Genomic DNA, 16,992 nt, shown 5'->3' with positions numbered 1-16,992 from the left:
CAATGGCCATGTCTATGCCACAAATCAAGTACGTGAGCGAGTCGGGCGCACTGAATTGAAAATATATAGAAAGCTCATACTCCATGAAAAGTGAAGCCAACTGGCGGCGGGGATGGAATAACTCACATTATTTCAACCTGAGAGGTGTTTCACCTCGCTCCGGTGGATTTACCTGCCGATGCGCTTATTACTTGGATTTGTCCAATGATTAAGAGGTCAAAGGATACCAGAGTCAACGACTCTGAAGTTCAGCTACATCCTAGCTCAGCCACAGCTAAATACAACACAAACTTTACATGAATAGGCTAACAACGGCACGTTAACATTTTTTTTTTTTTTACTTTACTTTAAACACTTATCGCAGCCTCATGCGGCACACTCATTGATTGTGCTTATTCGGAACATCACGTGATCGCTCTGAGCGAATCAGCGCGCTGCTCTGCCACCGGTCAGAATCCGTGTATAATATTCCTCGCTGAAAAAAAATCTATGTGAAACATGCGACTATCTATGCTAAATCATGCTAAATGCTAATCATGCTAAAATAAAATCTATGCTACTTGCTGGCGGCAAGGAACATCACGTGATCGCGTCACGAACATCATTTCGTGATCACGTCATCACGTGATCGTGATCATTATCAATGAGCGCGAATGAGCGAATCAGCGTGCTGTTCTGCCACCGATTCAGATTCGCTGATAAAAAATATGGATCTAAAGATGAAAGAAAAAAAAACCTATGTGGTGTGAATGGCAATGTTCCTCGCTGAATGTGAAAAAAACGCAATCGCTTTTCGCTCTGAAATACGTGCGAACGCGTAACTGAGTTAATGGCGCAAGGAACATCACGTGATCGCTCTGAGCGAATCAGCGCGCTGCTCTGCCACCGGTCAGATTCGGTGCATAATATTCCTCGCTGAAATGCGCTGAGGTAAAAATATGGAAAAAAAATATTATGAAATAAATTTTAGGTCGGCCATGTTCTTCCCAGGCTCAATTGCCATGTCTGTGCCAAATATCAAGTACGTGAGCCTCTCCATTTAGGAGTCTACCGGTAACATTACACACACCACACACAAACTGTGTTTGATATATATATAGATATATCTATATATATAAAACACAGTTTGTGTGTGTGTGTGTGTGTGTGTAATGTTACCGATAGACTCCTAAACGGAGAGGCTTACGTGCTTGATATTTGGCATAGACATGGCCATTGAGCCTGGGACGAACATGGCCGAACTCAAAATATTTGACGATCCATATTTTTTATTCATATTTACCTCAGCGCATTTCAGCGCACGGAATCAACGGAATCAGAGCAGGTGGGCGCTGATTCGCTCAGAGCGATCACGTGATGACGCTATGAACGCTATGATGCTATGAACGCTATGAACGCTATGACGCTATGAACGATATGATGCTATGACGCTATGAACGCTATGACGCTATGACGCTATGAAAAACAAAAATCGCTATGACGCTATGAAACGCTATGACGCTATGACCGCTATGACGCTATGAAAAAAAAAAATCGCTATGACGCTATGAAACGCTATGACCGCTATGACGCTATGAACGATATGACGCTATGAACGCTATGAAAAAAAAAATTGCTATGACGCTATGAAACGCTATGAAACGCTATGAACGCTATGACGTTATGACGCTATGACGCTAAGAAAAAAAAAAATCGCTCGCTTTGCCAAGGGGCTAGCCCACCCTCCCCCCCGTTCCCCTCCCCTTCCCCTCCCCTCCCCCGCCCGGCAATGCCGGGTACTTCTGCTTGTATATATATATATTTCACCTCATCTGTCCACTCAACTCCCTCATCCTTGCTTTTGAAGGTACTAGGGCATGCCCGTACTATATATATATCTAAAATTATATCCCCCCCCCTCTATTTACATGAAATGGTTTGGTCCATTCGCAAAGCCAAAGCGAACGGCTTGCGAGTACGGTGACAACCCCCCCCCCCCCTCTATTTACATGAAATGGTTTGGTCCATTCGCAAAGCCAAAGCCATCCTTGCGAGTACGGTGACAATCCCCCCCCTCTATTTACATGAAATGGTTTGGTCCATTCGCAAAGCCAAAGCGAACGGCTTGCGAGTACGGTGACAATCCCCCCCCCCCCCTCTATTTACATGAAATGGTTTGGTCCAAAGCGAACGGCTTGCGGAGTTTGGTAAAGAAATCGCCATAGCTCGGTAACTACTTCTCCGATTAATATGAAACCTTGAAAAGGCACATCCTCAGGTCCCCAGCAATATACCTGGCAAGTTTCAAGTATATCGGACCCGTGGTTGTCGAGAAACAGCGGTCACAGACAAACACACACACACACACACACACACACACACACAGACATACACACAGAGATTACTGGAATTATAGATAGACTAGGGCATGCCCGTACTATATATATGCCCGTACTATATATATATCTAAAATTATATCCCCCCCCTCTATTTACATGAAATGGTTTGGTCCATTCGCAACGCCAAAGCGAACGGCGAACGGCTTGCGAGTATGGTGACAATCCCCCCCCCCTCTATTTACATCAAATGGTTTGGTCCATTCGCAACGACCACAGACCCCCCCCCCCCCCTCTATTTACATGAAATGGTTTGGTCCATTCGCAACGCCAAAGCGAACGGCGAACGGCTAAATCGCCATAGCTCGGTAAGTACTTGTCCGATTAATATGAAACCTTGAAAAGGCACATCCTCGGGTCCCCAGCAATATACCTGGCAAGTTTAAAGTATATCGGACCCGTGGTTGTCGAGAAACAGCGGTCACAGACAAACATACACACATACACACATACACACATACACACATACACACATACACACATACACACAGAGATTAATGGAATTATAGATAGATAATACAATTATTAGTCCCCTACCGGTGTACACCGGAGGGGACTATAGGTTTGCATGCCGTCCCTCCGTCTGTCAGTCCGTCAGTCCGTCACGCAAAGAACAGTTTTCCGGACTCTTCATGCTTCTAAACTCTTCATGCTAATGATTTCAAACTTGGTACATGGTTTCCTAATGATAAGTTTCAGATCAAGTTCGAATTTTACGACGTTTCGATCATTTTTGACAAAGTTATGGCACTTTGAACTTTGGGAATTCTGATAATTCTGATGATCCTTACCATCCTTACCACTCAGTGCCATTTTAAGTTTTAATTTCCTTTAAAAAAGATTTTCTCTGCAATAATAGGACCGATTGAGATCAAATTTTCACCGTAGGGGGGACTCGGTCTGTAGAATATTTTAATGGTAATTATTACGTCACAGGTCACGTGGTTCGGCCGCCTTATTGTATTTCGTGAAAACACGAAAACCCCTTTTTCTCTGCAATGGCTGAACAGATCGAGGCCAAACTTTGCAGGCAGAATCGCATACCCATGACGAACAAAAACTAAGCGAGCATAATGTCATGCGTCACATGGTTTCAGAGTTATGACGTTTTTAAGCATGAACCTTTAAAACCGAGCTCCTCCCTCATTTTTAATCCAATCAAGGGGAAACTTCACAGATATGTTCAGCATGTCAGTCTACTAAAATGTCCTTTTGGAATTTGCGATAGGGCACGTGGTTTGGCAGATATCGTTATTAAACGAAAATATTTTTTTTAAATGGATATCTCTTGAATCGCTAGTACCTCAGACCATGAGTTGGTAATTATATAATTCACACAGTGCAATACGTGCAGGCGGCTCCACGGAGCGACCTTGCGGGCTAATCAACGAGGCGAGGCATGACACACATGTGTCTCAGCATACCTCAGATCAAGTTTGAAAACCAGCATCAACCGTGCATAAATTTGCATATTCGATCATTTTTGTCAAAGTTATGGCACTTTGAACTTTGGTAGGGGACATGTATTGCAGCGCAATACTCAGAATGCTTGTTCTCCAAGAATCTTCATGGTTTGGTTCAATATCAATTACGAGTCTGGCGGACAGGTGTGTCTGGTTTTAGGTAACTAGTGCACCCACTCCGTACGAGAGCGAAAGGAAGGGTCGTGTCATTATCGTCTCTGGGGTATATAGATTACAGTTAGGGTTACCATATTTGAATTTCAAAAAAGAGGACACAAAGGACAAAAAAAGAGAGGGGGGGGGCGGTGTATCTGTATCAGTATCGACCAACTCATGTGGGACTAATGTGTTTATATATACCTGTACTGCTTACTCCATGTTGTCTACATTGAGTATCTATAAACAAGAACAAGTGTTATGGCCGAAAAAAATCAACGTTATAATTATTCAAATTTCAATGTACTTCTTTACATGTCGTTATCGTTCTTTCCTTACACCAGTCCTTCACTTTTGCAAATGAGGATGAGTATTTCTCTCCTCCAACTACTTTCTTATGCTTGGCTGAGTCCACATGACAATGTAAATCAATATAGCACCTTAAAGCGCGGCGTTACGCGCGCTGCTTGTGAGCAAGGAGGAAGCGGACAAGCGGTAACATATAAACGTCTTTATTGTAAGACTACACTGTAACACTGTACTCCTCCGGGCTGGTCGCCCGGGGTATATCATGAGGCCACGCCTACCCCTCGGGCGTGGCCACCGCCCACTTGGTGCGTGGAATGATGTCACCACGCCAGTGGGCTTTTGTGTCCGCCACACGCGCCCCCCCAGAATTCCCGCGCACCTGGAGGGCCAGTTTGCGGGGCAGACGAATGACCCGGCCGAAGCGCCCCCTGGCGATCGGCGGCGTCCGGGGTGCAGGGATGCCAGGTGGGCTGCCCCTGGCTGCTCCTGGGATGGGTGCAGGACCGGGGGGCGGCGTGGCGGCGGGGCTGGGCGGTGCCGGGGGTCCGCCCGCAGGAGGGCGGCCCCGACGTGGGGGTCGGGCCACTGGCGGTGGATGGTCCACATCGAGGTGGGCCGGCTTGAGGCGGTCTACCGAAACGCGGTCAGGAGTACCGCCGATGTCCAGGGTGAAGTGCTTCGCCCCGGTCTCCAGCACGCGGAAAGGCCCGTCGTACGGGGGCCGCAGTGGTGTCCAATGGGCATCGTGGCGGACGAAGACGTACTCCGCCGTGCGAAGCTCCGGGGCGACGTGCGTCGGTGGGTGCCCGTGGCATGCCGTTGGCACCGGGGCGAACCTCTGGGCGGTCTCTTGCAGAGCGGAGCGCTGCTGTGCCGCGGACCATGGTGCCGTGGAGTCGGGGAGGAACTCGCCCGGCACCCGCAGCGGTTGCCCGAAGACCAACTCCGCCGCGGATGCGCGCAGGTCCTCCTTGGGCGCCGTCCGGAGGCCCAGCAGGACCCAGGGGAGCCTGTCGACCCAGCCGCCGTCGCGGAGGGTGGCCCGGAGCGCGGCCTTCAATGAGCGGTGAAATCGCTCACACAGGCCGTTAGCCTGGGGGTGGTAGGCCGTGGTTCGGTGCAGCCGGACCCCGAGCCCCTGCGCAACCGCCCCCCAGAGCTCCGAGGTGAACTGGGGGCCGCGGTCGGATGAGATGTCTGAGGGGGCGCCGAACCGGGCGACCCAGGTGGCGATGAAAGCCTGCGCGACATCGGCCGCCGTTGTGGACGCCAACGGCACGGCCTCCGGCCACCGGGTGGTGCGGTCCACCATGGTGAGGACGTGGGTGAAACCCCGCGAGGGGGGCAGAGGTCCCACCAGGTCCACGTGGACGTGGTCAAACCGGCGTTCCGGCACCGTGAACGGGGCCAACGGGGCCTGGGTGTGCCGGTGCACCTTGGCGCGCTGGCACGCGAGGCATGTCCTGGCCCAGCCGCGGACGGCCTTCCGGAGGCCATGCCAGACGAACTTGTCGGCGATCAGCCTTTGGGAGGCCCTCGCGCCCGGGTGGGACAGGCCGTGGATGGCGTCAAACACCTGGCGCTGCCAGCCCGCGGGCACAATGGGGCGGGGACGCCCGAGGGAGACGTCGCACAAGAGGGCCGCGCCCGCGCCGTCGAACGGCACCTCGGTGACGCGGAGGCCCGTGACGGGGATTCCGGAAGTTTGACGAAGGCGGCCATGGCGATGGCGTCGCGTGTGGAAGGATCGCTCCGGCAGATCCAACGTCGGGGTCACCAGTAAAGCACGGCGTTACGCGCGCTGCTTGTGAGCAAGGAGGAAGCGGACAAGCGGTAACATATAAACGTCTTTATTGTAAGACTACACTGTAACACTGTACTCCTCCGGGCTGGTCGCCCGGGGTATATCATGAGGCCACGCCTACCCCTCGGGCGTGGCCACCGCCCACTTGGTGCGTGGAATGATGTCACCACGCCAGTGGGCTTTTGTGTCCGCCACAACCTCTACTTTATTTGCCACAGAGACATACAGTACTTTACCAGCTCTACATACCAGCACTCGACCTCCCATTCTTCTCGGCCACTTCGAAAACACGGGAAATTTGTCTTTAGTTTTGCAGCGTATTTCCACTTTAATTTTGGCATTAGTAAATAAGAAAATCATAAGAAAATCAAACAAGTGCACATATGGTTTAACGGGATAGACTAGGAAAAGACACTGAGTCTGGGACTAAGCACGACTCTATCTTTGTACTCTCTCACTGAGGTTGGACAGATAGATGAAGAGGATGTGTAAGTGTTGATGTTCGAACACGTCCATTATGCCATGACGGAGTAGTACAGACTTGTACCAAGCTGTCCTTGTCGAAACATCGCATAACCGCATTTTATCACCGTAAGAAAATGTACAAGAATGGTTTAACCATTTAAATATGGTAAGAAAAGTATGCCAAATACAAAACAAGTTTCGATATTTTAAAAACTCGGCCGGATGGTGATTTAAAGAACAGGATGAGGAAGGAGGAAAGCCCGGGAAAAAACAGACTTATGGTAACCCTATTACAGTAGATCTAGGCCCGGGCCTCAAGAATGTCGGAGGTGTATTCAGTTCCCAAGTTTCCGTCCTCCCATGATCTTTGTGGTAATAAACCTTTTGTTCATAAACATCTGCACGTGGTCATTAAAGGTACGGGACTTTGTCATTAAGTGCGACGGAATTGGTTTTAAAAATCCGGTAACGGGCTGATTGGGAAACACGCATATAACACGGATATGGCAGCGTTAAAAAATTATGTAACGCTATTATTATTTTTCAGGGGCGCATACGGGCCTTACTAATAAATTTAACACTCGACCCAAACAAAGCCGATGGGAATCTGATGCAACAAAGCCTAACAGTGTATAAATCAGCAGAGGCATATACAGGCCTAATGAGTTAGGCCCACCAGGAAACAATATGGCAGCCATATCATTTTGTCTTGCACTGTGGTGGGTGGAGTCAAGCGACAGATGTGGGTGTGGTCTCGCAGCTGGCCGAGCAATGGGTACACATTTCAAAAATGGACCCCCAACAAGAACCCCAACAACAACAGCGACAGCAATGCAAAGCTCTTGTGGATCTGCAACATCTTGTGGACCATACTGATAGTTTGATCAATGTTCTGTTGATTTAATCCATTATCTCAGATTATGATTGCTTTGTGAGCAAACAGCTCTAAGACTACAGAAACAAATTCCCGTTCCGAGGTTGTATGCATGTCGCATGTGAACGGCCATATTTGGCTGAGTGGCAACCATTAATTGATGTGATGTATTACGATTACCAACGAACATGATACAGCTTTCTAGTAACAACAATAATTGTAACCCTGAGAAGTGGAGAGTTTGGGTTGAACTTTACAAACATTCCTTCAATACAATATTCCAGGAAAACAAACCCGAGGCAAGAACCTTGAACACTTCAGGTGGTACAATTAATTATTTCATCATGACATGGCAATCTTGTTATAACTTGTGCGTCTTGCAGGTGACAAAAGATGGTCTTGAACAGATGTTTTTATGATTATTATCCCCAGGCTTTTTGAAAAAAAACGATAGGATATTTTAATCGGCTCCGTTTGTCTGTCTGTCCATCACGTTATCTCATCCTAAACAGTTGGGCAGAAATTCACCAAACTTGGTAGTTATGATCACCAGGTGCAAGAGCAGTATTATATTTGGCCCCACCCGCTGGGACAAAAACATGCAATTCTGGGCACATCTTTAAACATTTGAAAATGAAACTTTGCATATTATGCAATCAGCATTAGGAGACGCATGAAATATGTAATGATTTTTGGGGGATTTGACCCCCGGTTCATGCCCCTGAGGGTGGGGATTTAGCATCACAAGGGTCAAAACCTGGGCAAAAACTAAAACTTTGATATTGGGTCATTGGGTCAAAACTAAAACTTTGATAAACTTTGGGGAGGGGTTACTCACCAGACGTCAGGACCCTACTCGTCCTTTATTTAGCAACCGATTGCTCTGAACCCCGATACAGCCCTTCTACTCGATGGTCCGCAGAAACGCCCATGCTGAGATTTTTCGTTTTCGGATCGGGGGGCTCCCAGGGGATCAGGGGGGGGGCTCCCAGGGGATAAGGAGGGCTCCCAGGGGGTATGTTATTATTACCCTGCACTCGCGAAGCAACAATCAGGGTTGAGCGATCAGTTGTGTGCATGTGTCTATGCGTACGTACGTGTGGTGTACGTGCGTGTCTGCATTTATGAAATTCATTTTCTCAGCAACTGTTGGTCTGATTGACACGAAATTTTGCACCATTGGAGCGACCTCTGCCTGTAGAATTTTTATTCATAATTAGGAGTGTATGGGTGAAGGAGGAAAGCCCTGGATGACCCCAGCCCAATGTTGTGAAAATCAACCAAGTCCACAACTTTGTCCCATAGGTAGGTTTAATCTCAATCTGATCTTTAGCATCATCCTGTAAAATACAATCATGCAATAGATATCAGGATCTTGGCATCATATAGGAAGGATCGATTATATTAGTCAATGCAAGCAAGCCTAGAATATATGTGTGGGTCCGTACCATTCAAGACTACATGTCATAGTAAAATGTCACAGGAGTGGCTCAGCGTCGCGGACGTCCGAGGTCTTATAGACGCCCCTCTGCGGTTTAAGTGGGCATCACTCCTGGGTTCAACTTTGATACATTTTCACTACATTCTCCCCGCCGTTAGAACTACACTGCCGCTAGGCAGGAATCAAGTGTGCGTCAGCATTAATTGATTGGGGATGTCATTCCATGTCAGTCGGTCCATCCGTAGTGGTCAGGGTGGCGAATTACCCTGCCAGCATGTGTCCGGAAACTACCGGGTATGGCCTCCCCAAGCCCGGAGTCCCCTGCTTCGGAGTAGCCGCTGGAGGCAGGTGTCGGAGGGGGACCTCAGAGCCTTCAGGCAGGGGTGTATTTGATGAAGGAAGGGACGGCAGATGTTCCATAGAGGAAGCTTCGGGAGAGTCCATAGACTCATAGATCAGTTCGTCGATATCCCTATAAGGGTCGATGACCCCACATGGGGCGAGATGGCATACGGAGACAGTGGACTCGCGTCCATCTGCCGTCATCACACGAGCATGCTCGGGATTAGCCTGGAGTACCTGCACCTTATCCACTAAGGGGTCGTACTTGCTTGTGCGAACCGCACATTTGAGATAGGCCGGCCCCGGCTCAGCGAGCCAACTGGGTAAAGATCGGATACTACCCGAGCTTCTAGGGTGGTGGAACAGTCTTTCGTGAGGAGTCTGGTTGGTGGCCGTATATAGTAGAGCCCTGATCGAGTTCAGTGCCGCAGGTAGCGACCAACCCCATTTATCGAGGCCACGGCCGAGGGTCCTGAGGCTTAGCATGACGGCCCTCCATATAATCCCATTGAAGCGTTCGACCTGCCCATTCGCCTGGGGTCTGTACGGTGTGGTGTAACTCGAAGCGACATTATTTTGGAGCAAGTAACCTCTCACTTCCTGAGACAGGAGCACCGCACCCCGATCGGTATGCACATAGGCCGGATACCCAAACATAGAAAACAAATTCTGCAGGCACCGTATGACCGTGGCAGCCGTCATATCCACGCACGTGTAAGCAAAAGGGAATCGCGAGTACTCATCAACGATAGTGAGCAGCTAACGAGAGTTACTCGACACCGGCAGCGGCCCTTTGAAATCCATTGCCAATCTCTCCCACGGTCTAGTAGCCCTAACCAGCGTCCCCATGGGAGGGTTGTAAAAACGCGGTTTGAGTTCCGCACATATAGCGCAGTCACGGCAGATCCGGCGGATGTCCTCAATCGAGTACGACAGATTACCACTACGCACAAAATGAGCGAAACGCGTCACCCCAGGATGACACATAGTGCCGTGCAAAGTGCGCAGACCCTCCAGAGTTATGATACCCGTGCACGTAGCCGGCCTCGATAAGGCGTCGGCGACCAGGTTATCCTTCCCCGGGCGATATTTGATGGTGTAGCAGAAGTCAGTGAGTTCGATACGCCAGCGAGTGATTTTCTCATTCTTAATGCGTTGAGCATGTAAGGTGTCGTACATGAACGCTACGCTTTGTTGGTCCGTGATGATTTGGAAGCATCGCCCGAGTAAGTACGGTCGCCATCGCCGAATCGACTCGACGATTGCGTACGCTTCCTTTTCGACAGACGAATGTCTCCGCTCAGCGGAGGTGTGAGTCCGCGAAAAGAAAGCCACAGGGCCCCCCCCCCCCCCCCCGGGAGAGTGTCGCCGCTATCGCATGATCCGAGGCATCACTTTCTAAGACGAAAGATTCGCTCTTGTCGATCGTCGCCACAGCGGTGCCAGCGATGTCGGCCTTAAGGCCCCCCAAAGGCTGCCAAGGCAGCTGAGCTCATGGGGAACATGTTGCAGGCCACAAGGGGGCGGAGCTTCATGGAGAAATTTTGCACCCACTTAGAATAATGGGCGAACAGCCCGAGAGCACGCTTCAGCGAAGCTCGATCGCTAGGCGGAGCTATATCGAGCAAAGGTCGCAGACGCTCCTTATCTGGAGCGACAGAGCCATGGGTCACGGTGTACCCCAGAAGATCTATCGTGCATAGAGAGTAACGACACTTAGCCTCATTCATGGTGAGGCGATACCTCTGCGTGACCTCGAGGAAGTGCTTCAGATTAGCATCATGATGCCCCTGGTCATACCCACAAACCGTAAGATTGTCCAGATATACAAAGACATCTGTCAAGTTCTCCTTAGTAACGAGGTCGTCCATAGCCCTCTGAAAACAGGCGACCCCGTTCGTCACCCCAAAAGGTAGTCGGGTCGGCGCTGAATGTCGGTACATGGATCATCTTGTGTCCCGCCATTTCCGTAGATATTGATTGAGGTTAAATGCTGTGAAAATCAACCAAGTCCACAACTTTGTCCCATAGGTAGGTTTAATCTCAATCAGATCTTTAGCATCATCCTGTAAAATACAATCATGCAATAGATATCAGGATCTTGGCATCATATAGGAAGGATCGATTATATTAGTCAATGCAAGCAAGCCTAGAATATATGTGCGGGTACGTACCATTCAAGACTACATGTCATAGTAAAATGTCACAGGAGTGGCTCAGCGTCGCGGACGTCCGAGGTCTTATAGACGCCCCTCTGCGGTTTAAGTGTGCATCACTCCTGGGTTCAACTTTGATACATTTTCACTACAATGACATCATAGATCATGTGGTACGGCTGCCATCTTAGAAAAAATGTTGCACCTCTATATCCCCGAAACCACTGAATGGAAAAAAATTGAAACATGGCTTATTATCAAACATTCCACTCCACACTCTACTGGAGTGTTCAGTTCCTCAACACTGACCACAGTCTTGTTGTAGCAACTCTGAAGTTGCAGCTCAAATACAAGAGAATGCTATCGTCCCAGCCCTGGGCTGGATGTGGGCAAGCTCAAGGAGGAGAGGGTAGCTGAGGAGTTTGCAAGCAGGTTGAGTGGGGTTTTGGGGGGGTCTGGATGCTTCGGGGGGATCCTGAGGAGCTGTGGAGTGCCTTCAAGACAACCATCCTTGATGTTGCTGGTGGCTGTCTTGAAACCCACCTTCAGGGAAAGAAGAACTTTGGCTCTCAGGAGACGCTTGATACCATCGACCAGAATCGCAGGGTCAAGCTCGATGGCAAAGCTGAACTGTTCCGGGAGCTGAGGCGTAAAAGTGTACGCTCACTGAGGGTGGACAAGGAGGCCAATGTGCGAGGAATCTGTGAAAGGGTAGAGCATCACTTGTGAACATGTGATTCTCGTCCTGCTTATAGAGGGATCCGTGCATTACGTTTCTCGAAGCCTGTCCCTAGGTGTACTGCAGTTAGAGCAGAGGGTGGTGGCCTCTTGACAGAGGAGTCTGAGGTGAAGGCCCGCTGGGCCGGTTACTTTTGGCGGCTGCACCAGGCTGGCCCTTCCTGTTGTTGAGTTGGATGTCAGTGGTGTTGCTATCCCAAATGCTGACCCCCCCCCCCCCCCAATTAACTGTGAACCACCTTCACTTGTGGAAACACAGGCGGCTGTGAACCGGTTGAAAGGGGGCAAAGCTCCTGGGATTTGTGGCATCAATGCTGAGCTTCTCAAGGCTGGTGGAAATGCCGTACTTGAGTCGCTGCATGCAGTTCTGTGCTCTGTTTGGAGCACAGGCATCATCCCAACTGACTGGAAGAGGGGCCTTGTTGTTCCCCTCTGGAAAGGGAAGGGTGATCACCAGGACTCCAACAACTACTGAGCGGTGACTCTACTCTCAGTGCTGCGCAAGATCTTTGCTTGGATCATTCTTGAGAGGGTTCGCAGCCATCTGCTCGAGCACCAGCGACCAGAGCAGTCGGGCTGTACACCAAAGAGGTCAATGATTGACCGTATCCTTCCGCTTTGGGTCCTCACTGAACACAAGCAAGAGTTTCGCCAGGGGCTGTTAACAGCCTATGTTGATCTCCGCAAAGCATTTGATTCGGTGAATCGGGATGCCCTCTGGAGGATTCTTGGTCTTCGTGGGGTGCCACAAACGCTGATCAATCTGATCTCTGCACTATACTCTGGTACTGAGAGTGCTGTGAGGTGTGGTGGCTCCATCTCTGACTTATTTCCAGTTGTCACTGGAGTTCGGCAGGGGTGTGTACTGGCTCCCACACTCATCAGCGCTTGTATGGACTGGATTCTGGGGAGGATGTCGGAGAGGTCAGGCTGCAGTGCATCGTTTGGGAGTGTCAAGATCTCTGACCTTGATTTCGCAGATGATGCAGTCATCTTTGCGGAGACGCTGGATATTCTTACGGAGGCCCTCCAGGCACTGAATGAGGAGGCAGAGCCACTGGGATTACGGATTTCCTGGGTCAAAACCATGATCCAGGCTTTCAATGACATCTTGGATGCTGCTGTTTTGTCTGTGCCTGTTTGTGGCAAAGATGTTGTGGTCACGAAGATATTCACTTACCTTGTCAGTGTTATTCATATCCCCGCATGTTGTGAGCCAGAGGATGATAGACATCTGGGTCGGGCCTGGGAAGTCATGGATTCACTGGATCATGGGGTGTTGCGCTGTCGGTATCTATGCAGGAGGACGAAACATCAGAGTCTTAAAGTCTTTGGTGCTTCCAGTCTTGCTCTACGGATGTGAGACTTGGATCCTTACCAAGCGCCAGAGAATGAGACTTCACTCCTGTGGAACCAAGTCTCTTCAGAGAATCCTTTGCTATCACTGGTCGGACTTTGTATCCAACGAGCAGTTGCTGAGAGAGACTCGGATGAGATTTTTTTCCAGTATGGTCCGTGAGCGTCAGCTGCGGCTGTATGGACATGTGGCTCGTTTTCCGGAAGCTGATCCAGCTCACCGGGTACTCTCAACTAGGGAGCCTCGTGGGTGGAGGAGGCCAACGGGCCCGACCGCATGCCTCATGGCTGCAGCAGGTTGATCGGCATCTCAAGAAGATAGGGATGGGCCAGGCATCAGCCTGGGGGATGGCCAGACGAAGGCCCCTGGAGTACCGTCGGAAAGTGGATGCGGCGACAAGCTGCTATGGCGCATGCTCCCATACCTGACCTGACCTTACTCCACATGGGGAATAAGATATGTTAATGATGATGTAATCGTTGCCTTCATTATGATGTCATAATTCGACAAGTACAACGCTTGATCTGATTAGTGCAAAAATATTTTTTCTCTGCAACTGTCAGCCCAATGGACACTAAATTTTCACCATAGGAGCGCCTCCTCCTGTAGAATTTTGTAATGATAATTATGACGTCATAGATCATGTGGTAAAGGGATCATGTTGGAAAAACTGAAAAAGGTTGCACCTCTATATCTCCGAAACTGCTCTATGGAAAAAATTGAGACATGGCTCATTGTAAAGAACACTCCATGGGGAATAAAATATGTTAATGATGATGTCAAAGGTGCCTCCTTTTGATGCCATAATTCGACACGTACAGAACGTAATCCTATCAAGATGAAATTTCTTGAGCATAATCTAGGAATAAATTGGTGGAGAAAAAATAATAATGATGACGTCATCGGTCACGTGGTTCAGCCGCCATCTTGTAAAAACCAAAAACATTTGCACCTCTCTATCTCTGAAAGTGCTGCATAGAAAAAATTGAGACATGGCTTTGTAAAGAACTCTCCATGGGGAATAAAATATGTTAATGATGTCATAGGTGCCACTATTATGAGGTCATAATTCGACAAGTACAAAACTTCATCCGATCAAGATGAAATTTCTTGAGCATAATCTAGGAATAAATTGATGGAGAAAAACAAATAAATTATGACGTCATCGGTCATGTGGTTCGGCCGCCATATTTGTTTTCACACAAAAGCCTTAAAAACCACTGAAAACACATCCTGGTGAGGGTCTGCAATCCCTGATTGCTCTTTCTTGTTGTTCATTGCAGAACTTGGTTCGAATGATTGAATGCATAATGGTTAAATACATCAGGGGATGCAATCTATTCTCAGTAAGCCTTTTGTAAACCGACATTGAGACGAGCTTTCCAGAATGACATAATTCATCAAGCTCATTGTTCAAAACTGCCGAGCAAGAAATGATAATTATGACGGTTATCTTTGGGGCACGACCTTTCCCACCTCATTTCATGGCTTCTTCTAGGATTTGCGGGGTACATTGTACTCTTTTATTAATTCTCAAAGGTTTGTTCCAAAACGAAATCACTTTCCCTTCTGGGAATTCAAACTCCTGAGAAGCTCAGTACCAAAGCAATCAATATATGAAACCTATTGTTGGTGTGCAATTTTTTTTTTTTTAAACAGTGACATGTGCTTTTCAGTTTCTATCAGTATCGTATATCACATGCATATATATATATATATATATATATATATATATATATATATATATAATTTCACAACACACCTGGTCACAAGTGTGCCTCACTGACCGGGTCCACTCCTGCAACACACACACACACACACACACTTATGCAACACACACACACACACACACACACACACTTCTGCAACACACACACACACCATTCACACATCTCCATCTCTCTTCCGCACTCAGTCACTACCCCTTTAGGCTGAAATGAACCACCACCCACAACCTCAACATACACTATTCGACATGCCTCCATAAACTTCCTCCAAATCCAAAATGAGCCTTTCAAGGCAACCTGGGCCACCTTGTCACACATCCACCTTCTTTCTGTCCCCCACACTCCAAGCCGAGCAAGAAATGCAGAAAAGGAATTGCCAATAGACCCTCTACACCCCACCTCAAATGGCTGACAAGAAACTCGCCAACCCTTCTCCCGACAGTCTGCCTCCAGCTCACTGTACTTGCCTCTCTTCCTCTTGTGCACCTCCTTCATGTTCTCTTCCCAAGGTACAGACAATTCCCCAAAGATGACCTGTCTTGTTGCACCTGACCAGATGACAATGTCAGGCCACAACCTTGTCACACAGATCTCCTCTGGGAATACCAATTGTGGCTTTAGGTTTGCCACAACCTGCCATTCACAAGCATCTGACAGCCCTCTTGCTTTCCACTTCCTCCTCTTTCCACCTCTTACCACTTGGCTCTCTGACAAACCACACCTCTCCCCCATCGGTCTCCTTCTCCACTCTTCTCTCTCTCGATCTCAGCACCTCTTGTTGCACCATCTGCACTACCACCGCCAGCACCTGATCATGCTGCCACTTGTATCTTCCTTCTGCCAATGCTACTGAACATGCACTCAGTGCATGATGCACCGTTTCCAAACCTCCACACAAATAACATCTCTCCTCCTGCAACAACCCCCACAATCTCAGGTTTACTGGTGACGGAAGCACATCATATGTTGCCCGCAACAGGAAACTCTACAATATTGGCTCCATCCTCCAAATCTCTTGCCATTTCAATGTCCTCACCCGCACACCTTTCCACCGCGTCCAAGCACCTTGCTATGCCTGTCTGACTGCTTTAACATGTCTCCTCTTCTCCTCCTTTCTTCTCACCTCTCTCTCAACCATCTTCCTCCTTTCTTCTCACCTCTCTCTCAACCATCTTCTCCTCTCTTTCACACTTGCCAGACCATTGCCGGGTGTTCAATTCATCCTGGTGATCCTGGTATTCCTGCCTTCTGCACAGAACCATCCACAAAACCATTCCCTCTGATGAAGCCTGAGAGCCATGCAGCAAAGACACCCATCAATATCTTCCGATCTACATCGAGCAATGACATTGGTCTAAACTACTCAAGTATCACAGCCTCCTCCTACTTTGGAATATAAACTCCTTGTTGTTGTGAATTTATTTTTTTTGAAACAGTGACATGTGCTTTTCATTTTCTATCAGTATCGTATATCACATGCATATATACATATATACAGACTTGGCATTTAATATGGAATTTTTTTTTTTCTTGACTTGGGTTTACTTTCTTAACGCAGTATATCAATCTGGTGAGTTTCTTTTACGCTTTGGTGATTTATTTGTTAAAAGAACCATATCACTGATTGTCTGTCGCAGCAAGAAGTCAACAACAGGATTATATCACAGGTGGCGTGGCAAAATGTACGGACAGGTGCATTTGATGATTGGCTTCACAGTCGGGTATACAAGGGTTGTTGCATTCTATATTAGTGGAAAACAACAGCTGCACGTCTCCAAAAGTTAT

This window comes from Myxine glutinosa, chromosome 9 (genome assembly GCF_964187855.1).
Source record: "Myxine glutinosa chromosome 9, kmMyxGlut1.1, whole genome shotgun sequence".
In the NCBI taxonomy this organism is placed as follows: domain Eukaryota; kingdom Metazoa; phylum Chordata; class Myxini; order Myxiniformes; family Myxinidae; genus Myxine; species Myxine glutinosa.
This window is presented reverse-complemented; position numbering follows the sequence as displayed.